This window comes from Drosophila sechellia, chromosome X (genome assembly GCF_004382195.2).
Source record: "Drosophila sechellia strain sech25 chromosome X, ASM438219v1, whole genome shotgun sequence".
Classification (NCBI taxonomy): Eukaryota; Metazoa; Arthropoda; class Insecta; order Diptera; family Drosophilidae; genus Drosophila; species Drosophila sechellia.
This window is the reverse complement of record NC_045954.1, coordinates 22,889,028-22,900,607: the sequence shown is the minus strand read 5'-3', so window position 1 is coordinate 22,900,607 and position 11,580 is coordinate 22,889,028. Positions and strand designations below refer to the sequence as shown.

The 11,580-nt window shown below is 42.1% G+C and overlaps 2 non-coding genes and 1 pseudogene across 2 annotated transcripts; all 3 read left to right on the top strand.

Annotated features, from left to right (window-relative positions):
• The first annotated feature begins 260 nt into the window (after window positions 1-260).
• Window positions 261-2,255, top strand: LOC116802375. Its single transcript, XR_004362717.1, has one exon. It is a non-coding gene; the product is annotated as a small subunit ribosomal RNA (ribosomal RNA).
• A 690-nt stretch (window positions 2,256-2,945) lies between these two features.
• LOC116802359 lies at window positions 2,946-3,124 on the top strand. Its single transcript, XR_004362708.1, has one exon. It is a non-coding gene; the product is annotated as a 5.8S ribosomal RNA (ribosomal RNA).
• Window positions 3,125-3,518: 394 nt separating this feature from the next.
• On the top strand, window positions 3,519-7,713 carry LOC116802384 (annotated as a pseudogene).
• Window positions 7,714-11,580: the final 3,867 nt, after the last annotated feature.

Here is an 11,580-nt window from a genome sequence, read left to right as displayed (position 1 = left end):
TATGAAATTCTTGTTATATTGGTAAAACAAGTATAAATTAAAAATGAAAATATGGATTACGAATGCTATATAAAAATGGCCGTAATCGAATAGATTTTTTACTTATATTTATATATTTAAAATTTTACCCAAAGGCGAAATATTGAATTTTATTCAATATAATAAAAATCATGGAATTATATAAAGTGAAAAATCTATATATCTATTATATTGCTTATTTCGATTCAAAAAATATGAATGGAATATGAAGGAAAAACATTATTCTGGTTGATCCTGCCAGTAGTTATATGCTTGTCTCAAAGATTAAGCCATGCATGTCTAAGTACACACGAATTAAAAGTGAAACCGCAAAAGGCTCATTATATCAGTTATGGTTCCTTAGATCGTTAACAGTTACTTGGATAACTGTGGTAATTCTAGAGCTAATACATGCAATTAAAACATGAACCTTATGGGACATGTGCTTTTATTAGGCTAAAACCAAGCGATCGCAAGATCGTTATATTGGTTGAACTCTAGATAACATGCAGATCGTATGGTCTTGTACCGACGACAGATCTTTCAAATGTCTGCCCTATCAACTTTTGATGGTAGTATCTAGGACTACCATGGTTGCAACGGGTAACGGGGAATCAGGGTTCGATTCCGGAGAGGGAGCCTGAGAAACGGCTACCACATCTAAGGAAGGCAGCAGGCGCGTAAATTACCCACTCCCAGCTCGGGGAGGTAGTGACGAAAAATAACAATACAGGACTCATATCCGAGGCCCTGTAATTGGAATGAGTACACTTTAAATCCTTTAACAAGGACCAATTGGAGGGCAAGTCTGGTGCCAGCAGCCGCGGTAATTCCAGCTCCAATAGCGTATATTAAAGTTGTTGCGGTTAAAACGTTCGTAGTTGAACTTGTGCTTCATACGGGTAGTACAACTTACAATTGTGGTTAGTACTATACCTTTATGTATGTAAGCGTATTACCGGTGGAGTTCTTATATGTGATTAAATACTTGTATTTTTTCATATGTTCCTCCTATTTAAAAACCTGCACTAGTGCTCTTAAACGAGTGTTATTGTGGGCCGGTACTATTACTTTGAACAAATTAGAGTGCTTAAAGCAGGCTTCAAATGCCTGAATATTCTGTGCATGGGATAATGAAATAAGACCTCTGTTCTGCTTTCATTGGTTTTCAGATCAAGAGGTAATGATTAATAGAAGCAGTTTGGGGGCATTAGTATTACGACGCGAGAGGTGAAATTCTTGGACCGTCGTAAGACTAACTTAAGCGAAAGCATTTGCCAAAGATGTTTTCATTAATCAAGAACGAAAGTTAGAGGTTCGAAGGCGATCAGATACCGCCCTAGTTCTAACCATAAACGATGCCAGCTAGCAATTGGGTGTAGCTACTTTTATGGCTCTCTCAGTCGCTTCCCGGGAAACCAAAGCTTTTGGGCTCCGGGGGAAGTATGGTTGCAAAGCTGAAACTTAAAGGAATTGACGGAAGGGCACCACCAGGAGTGGAGCCTGCGGCTTAATTTGACTCAACACGGGAAAACTTACCAGGTCCGAACATAAGTGTGTAAGACAGATTGATAGCTCTTTCTCGAATCTATGGGTGGTGGTGCATGGCCGTTCTTAGTTCGTGGAGTGATTTGTCTGGTTAATTCCGATAACGAACGAGACTCAAATATATTAAATAGATATCTTCAGGATTATGGTGCTGAAGCTTATGTAGCCTTCATTCATGGTGGCAGTAAAATGTTTATTGTGTTTGAATGTGTTTATGTAAGTGGAGCCGTACCTGTTGGTTTGTCCCATTATAAGGACACTAGCTTCTTAAATGGACAAATTGCGTCTAGCAATAATGAGATTGAGCAATAACAGGTCTGTGATGCCCTTAGATGTCCTGGGCTGCACGCGCGCTACAATGAAAGTATCAACGTGTATTTCCTAGACCGAGAGGTCCGGGTAAACCGCTGAACCACTTTCATGCTTGGGATTGTGAACTGAAACTGTTCACATGAACTTGGAATTCCCAGTAAGTGTGAGTCATTAACTCGCATTGATTACGTCCCTGCCCTTTGTACACACCGCCCGTCGCTACTACCGATTGAATTATTTAGTGAGGTCTCCGGACGTGATCACTGTGACGCCTTGCGTGTTACGGTTGTTTCGCAAAAGTTGACCGAACTTGATTATTTAGAGGAAGTAAAAGTCGTAACAAGGTTTCCGTAGGTGAACCTGCGGAAGGATCATTATTGTATAATATCCTTATCGTTAATAAATATTTGTTATAATACAAATAAATACAATTTACCAAAATAAAAATATTACAAAATGATTCCACGGAATCAAAAGTTAAAGTCAAAATAAAATGAAGATGGCTTTTATTTTATATGTGGGGCTTGGCAACCTCATAAAAAGACTTTAACATTATTAATGTTGCTGTGCGTATTTGTGGCAGTACTTACTACAACAACGGCGTTTCCTATAAAAACAAATTCTCGAAAATGGAAATCGAAGAAACTAAACTAAATTCGAAAGTAGAAGTCGAATTAAAATAAAAATAATTTTGAATGTGTGGTAATCAAAATAAGTGTGTGTGTATATGGACCATAATATTATACACGCGTTGCGAATATGTATTGTTCATCTATGTTATGAGCATACGTTGGCTAATGCAACAACCTAAAATATACAATGTTTGTACCTGTCATCCATCAGGTTAATGTTTTATATAAATTTTGCAGTATGTGTCACCCAAAATAGCAAACCATAACCAGATTATTATGATACATAATGCTTATATGAAACTAAGACATTTCGCAACATTTATTTTAGGTATAAAAATAAATTTATTGAAGGAATTGATATATGCCAGTAAAATGGTGTATTTTTAATTTCTTTCAATAAAAACAATATTGACATTATATAAAATTGAATTATAAAACTCTAAGCGGTGGATCACTCGGCTCATGGGTCGATGAAGAACGCAGCAAACTGTGCGTCATCGTGTGAACTGCAGGACACATGAACATCGACATTTTGAACGCATATCGCAGTCCATGCTGTTATGTACTTTAATTAATTTTATAGTGCTGCTTGGACTACATATGGTTGAGGGTTGTAAGACTATGCTAATTAAGTTGTTTATAAATTTTTTATAAGCATATGGTATATTATTGGATTAAATAATGATTTTATTCATAATATTAAAAAAGAAATGAAAAACATTATCTCACATTTGAATGTGAAAAACGAAGAGAAATATTTTCTTTTTCAATCAAATAATACTGAGAAATGTCTAGCATAAAAAATTGAAATATTTTTCATCTAGAATTGTCTCTTATTAATGATTCGGAAAAAGAAAAATCTTGGTTTTGTTATTATTCTTCGTTGGTTCGTTAAATGGATAAAAATGACTTTGCTTACAAGAACTATTGGAACTATTTATAACGAATTTAATTGATTGTTTTATCATTTATATATAAAGAATTTATGGCAAAATATAGTTATATATACAACCTCAACTCATATGGGACTACCCCCTGAATTTAAGCATATTAATTAGGGGAGGAAAAGAAACTAACAAGGATTTTCTTAGTAGCGGCGAGCGAAAAGAAAACAGTTCAGCACTAAGTCACTTTGTCTATATGGCAAATGTGAGATGCAGTGTATGGAGCGTCAATATTCTAGTATGAGAAATTAATGATTTAAGTCCTTCTTAAATGAGGCCATTTACCCATAGAGGGTGCCAGGCCCGTATAACGTTAATGATTGCTAGATGATGTTTCCAAAGAGTCGTGTTGCTTGATAGTGCAGCACTAAGTGGGTGGTAAACTCCATCTAAAACTAAATATAACCATGAGACCGATAGTAAACAAGTACCGTGAGGGAAAGTTGAAAAGAACTCTGAATAGAGAGTTAAACAGTACGTGAAACTGCTTAGAGGTTAAGCCCGATGAACCTGAATATCCGTTATGGAAAATTCATCATTAAAATTGTAATATTTAAATAATATTATTAAGAATAATGTGCATTTTTTCCATATAAGGACATTGTAATCTATTAGCATATCCCAAATTTATCATAAAATATAACTTATAGTTTATTCCAATTAAATTGCTTGCATTTTAACACAGAATAAATGTTATTAATTTGATAAAGTGCTGATAGATTTATATTATTACAGAGCGTTAATTTTTCGGAATTATATAATGGCATAATTATCATTGATTTTTGTGTTTATTATATGCTCTTGTATGATTAACAATGCGAAAGATTCAGGATACCTTCGGGACCCGTCTTGAAACACGGACCAAGGAGTCTAACATATGTGCAAGTTATTGGGATGTAAACCTAATAGCGTAATTAACTTGACTAATAATGGGATTAGTTTTTTAGCTATTTATAGCTAATTAACACAATCCCGGGGCGTTCTATATAGTTATGTATAATGTATATTTATATTATTTATGCCTCTAACTGGAACGTACCTTGAGCATATATGCTGTGACCCGAAAGATGGTGAACTATACTTGATCAGGTTGAAGTCAGGGGAAACCCTGATGGAAGACCGAAACAGTTCTGACGTGCAAATCGATTGTCAGAATTGAGTATAGGGGCGAAAGACCAATCGAACCATCTAGTAGCTGGTTCCTTCCGAAGTTTCCCTCAGGATAGCTGGTGCATTTTAATATTATATAAAATAATCTTATCTGGTAAAGCGAATGATTAGAGGCCTTAGGGTCGAAACGATCTTAACCTATTCTCAAACTTTAAATGGGTAAGAACCTTAACTTTCTTGATATGAAGTTCAAGGTTATGATATAATGTGCCCAGTGGGCCACTTTTGGTAAGCAGAACTGGCGCTGTGGGATGAACCAAACGTAATGTTACGGTGCCCAAATTAACAACTCATGCAGATACCATGAAAGGCGTTGGTTGCTTAAAACAGCAGGACGGTGATCATGGAAGTCGAAATCCGCTAAGGAGTGTGTAACAACTCACCTGCCGAAGCAACTAGCCCTTAAAATGGATGGCGCTTAAGTTGTATACCTATACATTACCGCTAAAGTAGATGATTTATATTACTTGTGATATAAATTTTGAAACTTTAGTGAGTAGGAAGGTACAATGGTATGCGTAGAAGTGTTTGGCGTAAGCCTGCATGGAGCTGCCATTGGTACAGATCTTGGTGGTAGTAGCAAATAATCGAATGAGACCTTGGAGGACTGAAGTGGAGAAGGGTTTCGTGTGAACAGTGGTTGATCACGAGTTAGTCGGTCCTAAGTTCAAGGCGAAAGCCGAAAATTTTCAAGTAAAACAAAAATGCCTAACTATATAAACAAAGCGAATATAATACACTTGAATAATTTTGAACGAAAGGGAATACGGTTCCAATTCCGTAACCTGTTGAGTATCCGTTTGTTATTAAATATGGGCCTCGTGCTCATCCTGGCAACAGGAACGACCATAAAGAAGCCGTCGAGAGATATCGGAAGAGTTTTCTTTTCTGTTTTATAGCCGTACTACCATGGAAGTCTTTCGCAGAGAGATATGGTAGATGGGCTAGAAGAGCATGACATATACTGTTGTGTCGATATTTTCTCCTCGGACCTTGAAAATTTATGGTGGGGACACGCAAACTTCTCAACAGGCCGTACCAATATCCGCAGCTGGTCTCCAAGGTGAAGAGTCTCTAGTCGATAGAATAATGTAGGTAAGGGAAGTCGGCAAATTAGATCCGTAACTTCGGGATAAGGATTGGCTCTGAAGATTGAGATAGTCGGGCTTGATTGGGAAACAATAACATGGTTTATGTGCTCGTTCTGGGTAAATAGAGTTTCTAGCATTTATGTTAGTTACTTGTTCCCCGGATAGTTTAGTTACGTAGCCAATTGTGGAACTTTCTTGCTAAAATTTTTAAGAATACTATTTGGGTTAAACCAATTAGTTCTTATCAATTATAACGATTATCAATTAACAATCAATTCAGAACTGGCACGGACTTGGGGAATCCGACTGTCTAATTAAAACAAAGCATTGTGATGGCCCTAGCGGGTGTTGACACAATGTGATTTCTGCCCAGTGCTCTGAATGTCAAAGTGAAGAAATTCAAGTAAGCGCGGGTCAACGGCGGGAGTAACTATGACTCTCTTAAGGTAGCCAAATGCCTCGTCATCTAATTAGTTTTTTTTTTTTTTTTTTTTTTATTTTAGCGTGCGTTTATTTATTTAAAATCTGTCCTAGTGGACAATAATTAAATGGTTTTGCGGGGGAACATTAGCTTAAGGGATACTATTGTACATGTATTTGTGGCGGGTTTTATATGTGTTGTCTATTGTTGTGGAAGATCGAGAGGGTGTCTCCTCATGAGACGTCTGCTTGTTTGGCTATTGTCTAACAGGTTGGTATCTAATTAGTGACGCGCATGAATGGATTAACGAGATTCCTACTGTCCCTATCTACTATCTAGCGAAACCACAGCCAAGGGAACGGGCTTGGAATAATTAGCGGGGAAAGAAGACCCTTTTGAGCTTGACTCTAATCTGGCAGTGTAAGGAGACATAAGAGGTGTAGAATAAGTGGGAGATATTAGACCTCGGTTTGGTATCGTCAATGAAATACCACTACTCTTATTGTTTCCTTACTTACTTGATTAAATGGAACGTGTATCATTTCCTAGCCATTATACGGATATATTTATTATATCTTATGGTATTGGGTTTTGATGCAAGCTTCTTGATCAAAGTATCACGAGTTTGTTATATAATCGCAAACAAATTCTTTAATAAAACGATGCATTTATGTATTTTTGATTTGAAAATTTGGTATAACTCCAATTACTCAGGTATGATCCAATTCAAGGACATTGCCAGGTAGGGAGTTTGACTGGGGCGGTACATCTCTCAAATAATAACGGAGGTGTCCCAAGGCCAGCTCAGTGCGGACAGAAACCACACATAGAGCAAAAGGGCAAATGCTGACTTGATCTCGGTGTTCAGTACACACAGGGACAGCAAAAGCTCGGCCTATCGATCCTTTTGGTTTAAAGAGTTTTTAACAAGAGGTGTCAGAAAAGTTACCATAGGGATAACTGGCTTGTGGCGGCCAAGCGTTCATAGCGACGTCGCTTTTTGATCCTTCGATGTCGGCTCTTCCTATCATTGTGAAGCAAAATTCACCAAGCGTTGGATTGTTCACCCATGCAAGGGAACGTGAGCTGGGTTTAGACCGTCGTGAGACAGGTTAGTTTTACCCTACTAATGACAAAACGTTGTTGCGACAGCATTCCTGCGTAGTACGAGAGGAACCGCAGGTACGGACCAATGGCACAATACTTGTTCGAGCGAACAGTGGTATGACGCTACGTCCGTTGGATTATGCCTGAACGCCTCTAAGGTCGTATCCGTGCTGGACTGCAATGATAAATAAGGGGCAATTTGCATTGTATGGCTTCTAAACCATTTAAAGTTTATAATTTATTTTATAAACGACAATGGATGTGATGCCAATGTAATTTGTAACATAGTAAATTAGGAGGATCTTCGATCACCTGATGCCGCGCTAGTTACATATAAAAGCATTATTTAATACAATGACAAAGCCTAGAATCAATTGTAAACGACTTTTGTAACAGGCAAGGTGTTGTAAGTGGTTGAGCAGCTGCCATACTGCGATCCACTGAAGCTTATCCTTTGCTTGATGATTCGATAAATAAATGATTTTTTCCTGTAGCCAAACACCTCGTCATCAATTTAGTGACGCATATGATATTGTCCCTATCATATAATTAATATAAAGACTTTAATGGATTGTGTCAAGTTGCCAAACACCTCGTCATCAATTTAGTGACGCATATGATATTGTCCCTATCATATAATTAATATAAAGACTTTAATGAATTGTGTCAAGTTGCCAAACACCTCGTCATCAATTTAGTTTTTTTTTTCTTTAGCGTGCGTTTATTTATTTAAAATCTGTCCTAGTGGACAATAATTAAATGGTTTTGCGGGGGAACATTAGCTTAAGGGATACTATTGTACATGTATTTGTGGCGGGTTTTATATGTGTTGTCTATTGTTGTGGAAGATCGAGAGGGTGTCTCCTCATGAGACGTCTGCTTGTTTGGCTATTGTCTAACAGGTTGGTGGCGAGGTGGTTAGGGTGGTTTTCGAGCCTTTTCAGGTATCTCTCGCTGAGCCTGGAGATTTCATCAGCGACTTGTGGGATTCCAAGTTCCCTATGTATGGCGACATTCTCGTGGTAGGGATGCGCATTACAGGCAATTCTCAAGCACCTATTCTGGAACCGCTGTATACGCAGGCGATTCGTGTGGCTTGCCGTGCCCCATAGCTGTATCCCGTAGGTCCAGATGGGCTTGAGAATTGCCTTGTACACCAGGATTTTGTGGTTCTGCCTTAGCTTGGACCCTCTCCCAATAAGCCAATGCATCTGCCTCAGACGCGCATCGGCCTGTATGCGTTTGCTGACGATGTGGGGACGCCAAGTGAGCCTGCGGTCCAGGGTAAGTCCTAGGTACTTGGGTGCGGGTGCGTTGGGAATGATGACTCCGTTTAGCGTGACCGGTGGGCAGTCTCCTCTCCTTAGTGCAAATGTTGTTTGGGTAGATTTTTCCGCGTTCACTACGATGTTCCACCTGCTGAGCCAGGGATGTAGCGCGTCCATTTGCCTTTGGATTGTTTCGGAGGCTTCTCGTGGGTCGGATGAGGAGGCGAGGAAAGCCGTGTCATCTGCATAAGTCGCTATAGTTAGGTTCCTGGAGGGGATTATGGGAAGGTCTGCGGTGTAAAGGGTGTACAGTATTGGTCCGAGCACACTGCCTTGCGGAACTCCAGCTCTGATCAGTCTGGGTAGGCTTATTGCACTTCCGCATCTGACTTGGAATGCTCTTCCCTCAGTGTAGGATTTGAGGAGGGTAAAATGGGGGCTTGGGAGGTAGGATTTGAGTTTATGGAGGAGTCCAGGATGCCAAACTCTGTCGAATGCCTGCTTCACGTCGAGCATTACAGCGCAGCAGTATTTCTTTTGCTCGAATGCCTCGAGGATCCGTTCGACTAGCCGGTGGCATTGCTCTGGTGTTCCGTGGGAGCGCCTGAAGCCAAACTGGTGATCGGGGATCAAACCAGCCTCATCCAGTACTGGCAATACTCTGCGCAAAAATACTCTTTCGAGTATTTTGGAGAGGATTGCCAGCAAACTAATCGGACGATAGGAGGCGAGATTGGCTTCAGGCTTACCAGGCTTGAGGAGGACAATAACCTCTGCTCTTTTCCACTCTTCCGGGAAGTACCCTAGCCGGAAGCAGCTGTTGTAAATGCTGGCCAGCATTTGTGTGCAGCGGGATGGGAGCATTTTTAGGGCCGCCGCATCTATACGATCCAGGCCTGGAGATTTGTTGTTCTTCAGTAGAGCAATCTCCTGCGCAACTTCCTCAGGGTCGACTGGTTCCAACGGGGGACCGGGAGAGCTTGGGCTATTGAGAAACCGGGCTGTTTCAGCATGTTCTTCGGCAGTGCAGCAGTCGAACGGAGAGAAGGCGTTGTAAAGGTGTTCGGCGAAAGCTTCTGCTCTTTCAGCATCCGAAAGGCACCAGGATCCATCTGCTTTGCGCACTGCGGAAACCTTTTTGGCTGGTCGTTTAATGTGGCGGGTGACGTTCCACAGATTGTGGTCTGGGTCCCCGGGAGAGAGTTCCTCGAGGAATCTGAGGAAGGAGTCCTGGCGTAGGCTGGAGATCTTGTCCTTCAACTCCTTTGTGGCGTGATTGAGCGCTGTTTTGTCTCTTGGATTGCGCGTCAAGAACCAAACTCTCCTGAGACGCCTCTTCTCAGTCACGAGTGCCGCAATTTCCGGGGACCAGAGGTGGAGGTCCCTGCTAGGTGTTCTCGCAGTCTTTGGTGGCGGTGGGCTTGCGAATTCCGCAGCGTTTTGCATCTGCCTGGTGAGATTCCCGATAGCTTCATCAATGTTCCTGGGTGTGTTGAGGATGGGGTTCGGATTGACGGTGGAGAGCATCCAGGACGCGAACTTGGCGGCGTCGGTATATTTTCCAGTGAGCCTTCTGAGCGGGGTTTTCCTGAGGACTGGCGTGTTGATTAGCACGTTTATTGCACAGTGGTCTGACAGGAGATCAGCATTTGTTGTGCAGCTGATCTTCGCATGCCCTATGCCTTTCGACACAGCAAAGTCCAGTAGGTCTGGAGTCTTGAGGGGATTCGTTGGCCAGTGAGTGGGCTCGCCAGTGGAGTGGCAGTCCAGTCGGTGGCGTTGCAGGTACCCAAACAGAGTTTTCCCTTTGGGGTTGTTGGCGCGCGATCCCCACCAAGAATGTTTGGCGTTATAATCTCCAGCTGCTATGAAGCGGGGCCCAAAATGCTCGAAGAACTCACTGAGGTGAGATGCTGTTATGCGGTATCTGGGGGGAAAGTAGACCGCTCCAATGTCTAAATCTCCTTGCGGGCTGACAATCCTGATGACAGGACATTGTGCCCAGTCTTGCTGAAACGCGGGCAGCTCTAGGTATTGAATACCGCTCCTGATGAGGATGGCTGCTCCACCGCGTGCTCTGCCAGAAGGATGGTCTGCATGGATGAGGTCATATCCGCTGATATTAAAGTGGGATCTGGGGGAGAAGTGGGTTTCGGCTACGAGTAGGATATCGATCTGGTGGGTCTTCAGATGGTGCTCGACTATGGCCTTGCTGTTCTGCAGGCCGTTCGCATTCCAGACGACTAGGTGGAGCTTTAGTTGCATGACTTGCTGTTGAGAATGGTGGCCACCAGCTGTGTCATCTGGGTGAACATGCGCTCCATCATCCTTTCCATCATTCCTTCCATGCGAGCGAACATCGCTTCTATCTGACCGGAGTGTGGGGTTTCTGTTTGGGTTTGGACTGGGGTTGTGGGATTCTGCGGTGCTGCGTGCACTCCGTTGAGGGCGTCTCGGTAGCTCCTGCCAGAGGTGACGTTTGGTGATGCCACGGGCGGCGCCTTGTTAGCATTAGCGACGGGCCTTGTTTTCGGAGCAGCGAGTGCTTTGGCCCTTTTGTATGCAGGGCATCCCTTGAAAGACGCAGGATGGTCCGCCTGGCAGTGGAAGCAGCACGCTTTGTCGTCCTCCCTCTTCTCACATGCCCTCGATTCGTGAGGGCCTCCACACTTTACACATCGGTATTCCAGGAAGCAGTAACGCTGTGTATGACCGAATCCTTGGCACCTGAAGCATTGAGGCACGTCGTTGAACTTCTGCGGCGGTTCAATGGTTACTACCGACCTGCAGATCCGCTTGACTTGGTAGACGTCTTTGTTGTTGCTGGAAGGCTCCAGGTTGGCGAAGAATATTCCCAGCGGTTCTTTAGTTCTTCTGCCAATGGGATTGTGCAGATCTCTAACAGCGTGCCCTTGTCTGCGAAGGTCTTCAATGATTTCCTCACGATCGGTGGAGTGGTGGAGTCCTTTGATGACAACCTTGTATGCACGTTCATCTTTCGGCTGGAAAGTCCGATGCCTCTTGTTTTGGGCCACAAGTTGGAGACGCAGAGCTGTATAGGACTCTTTG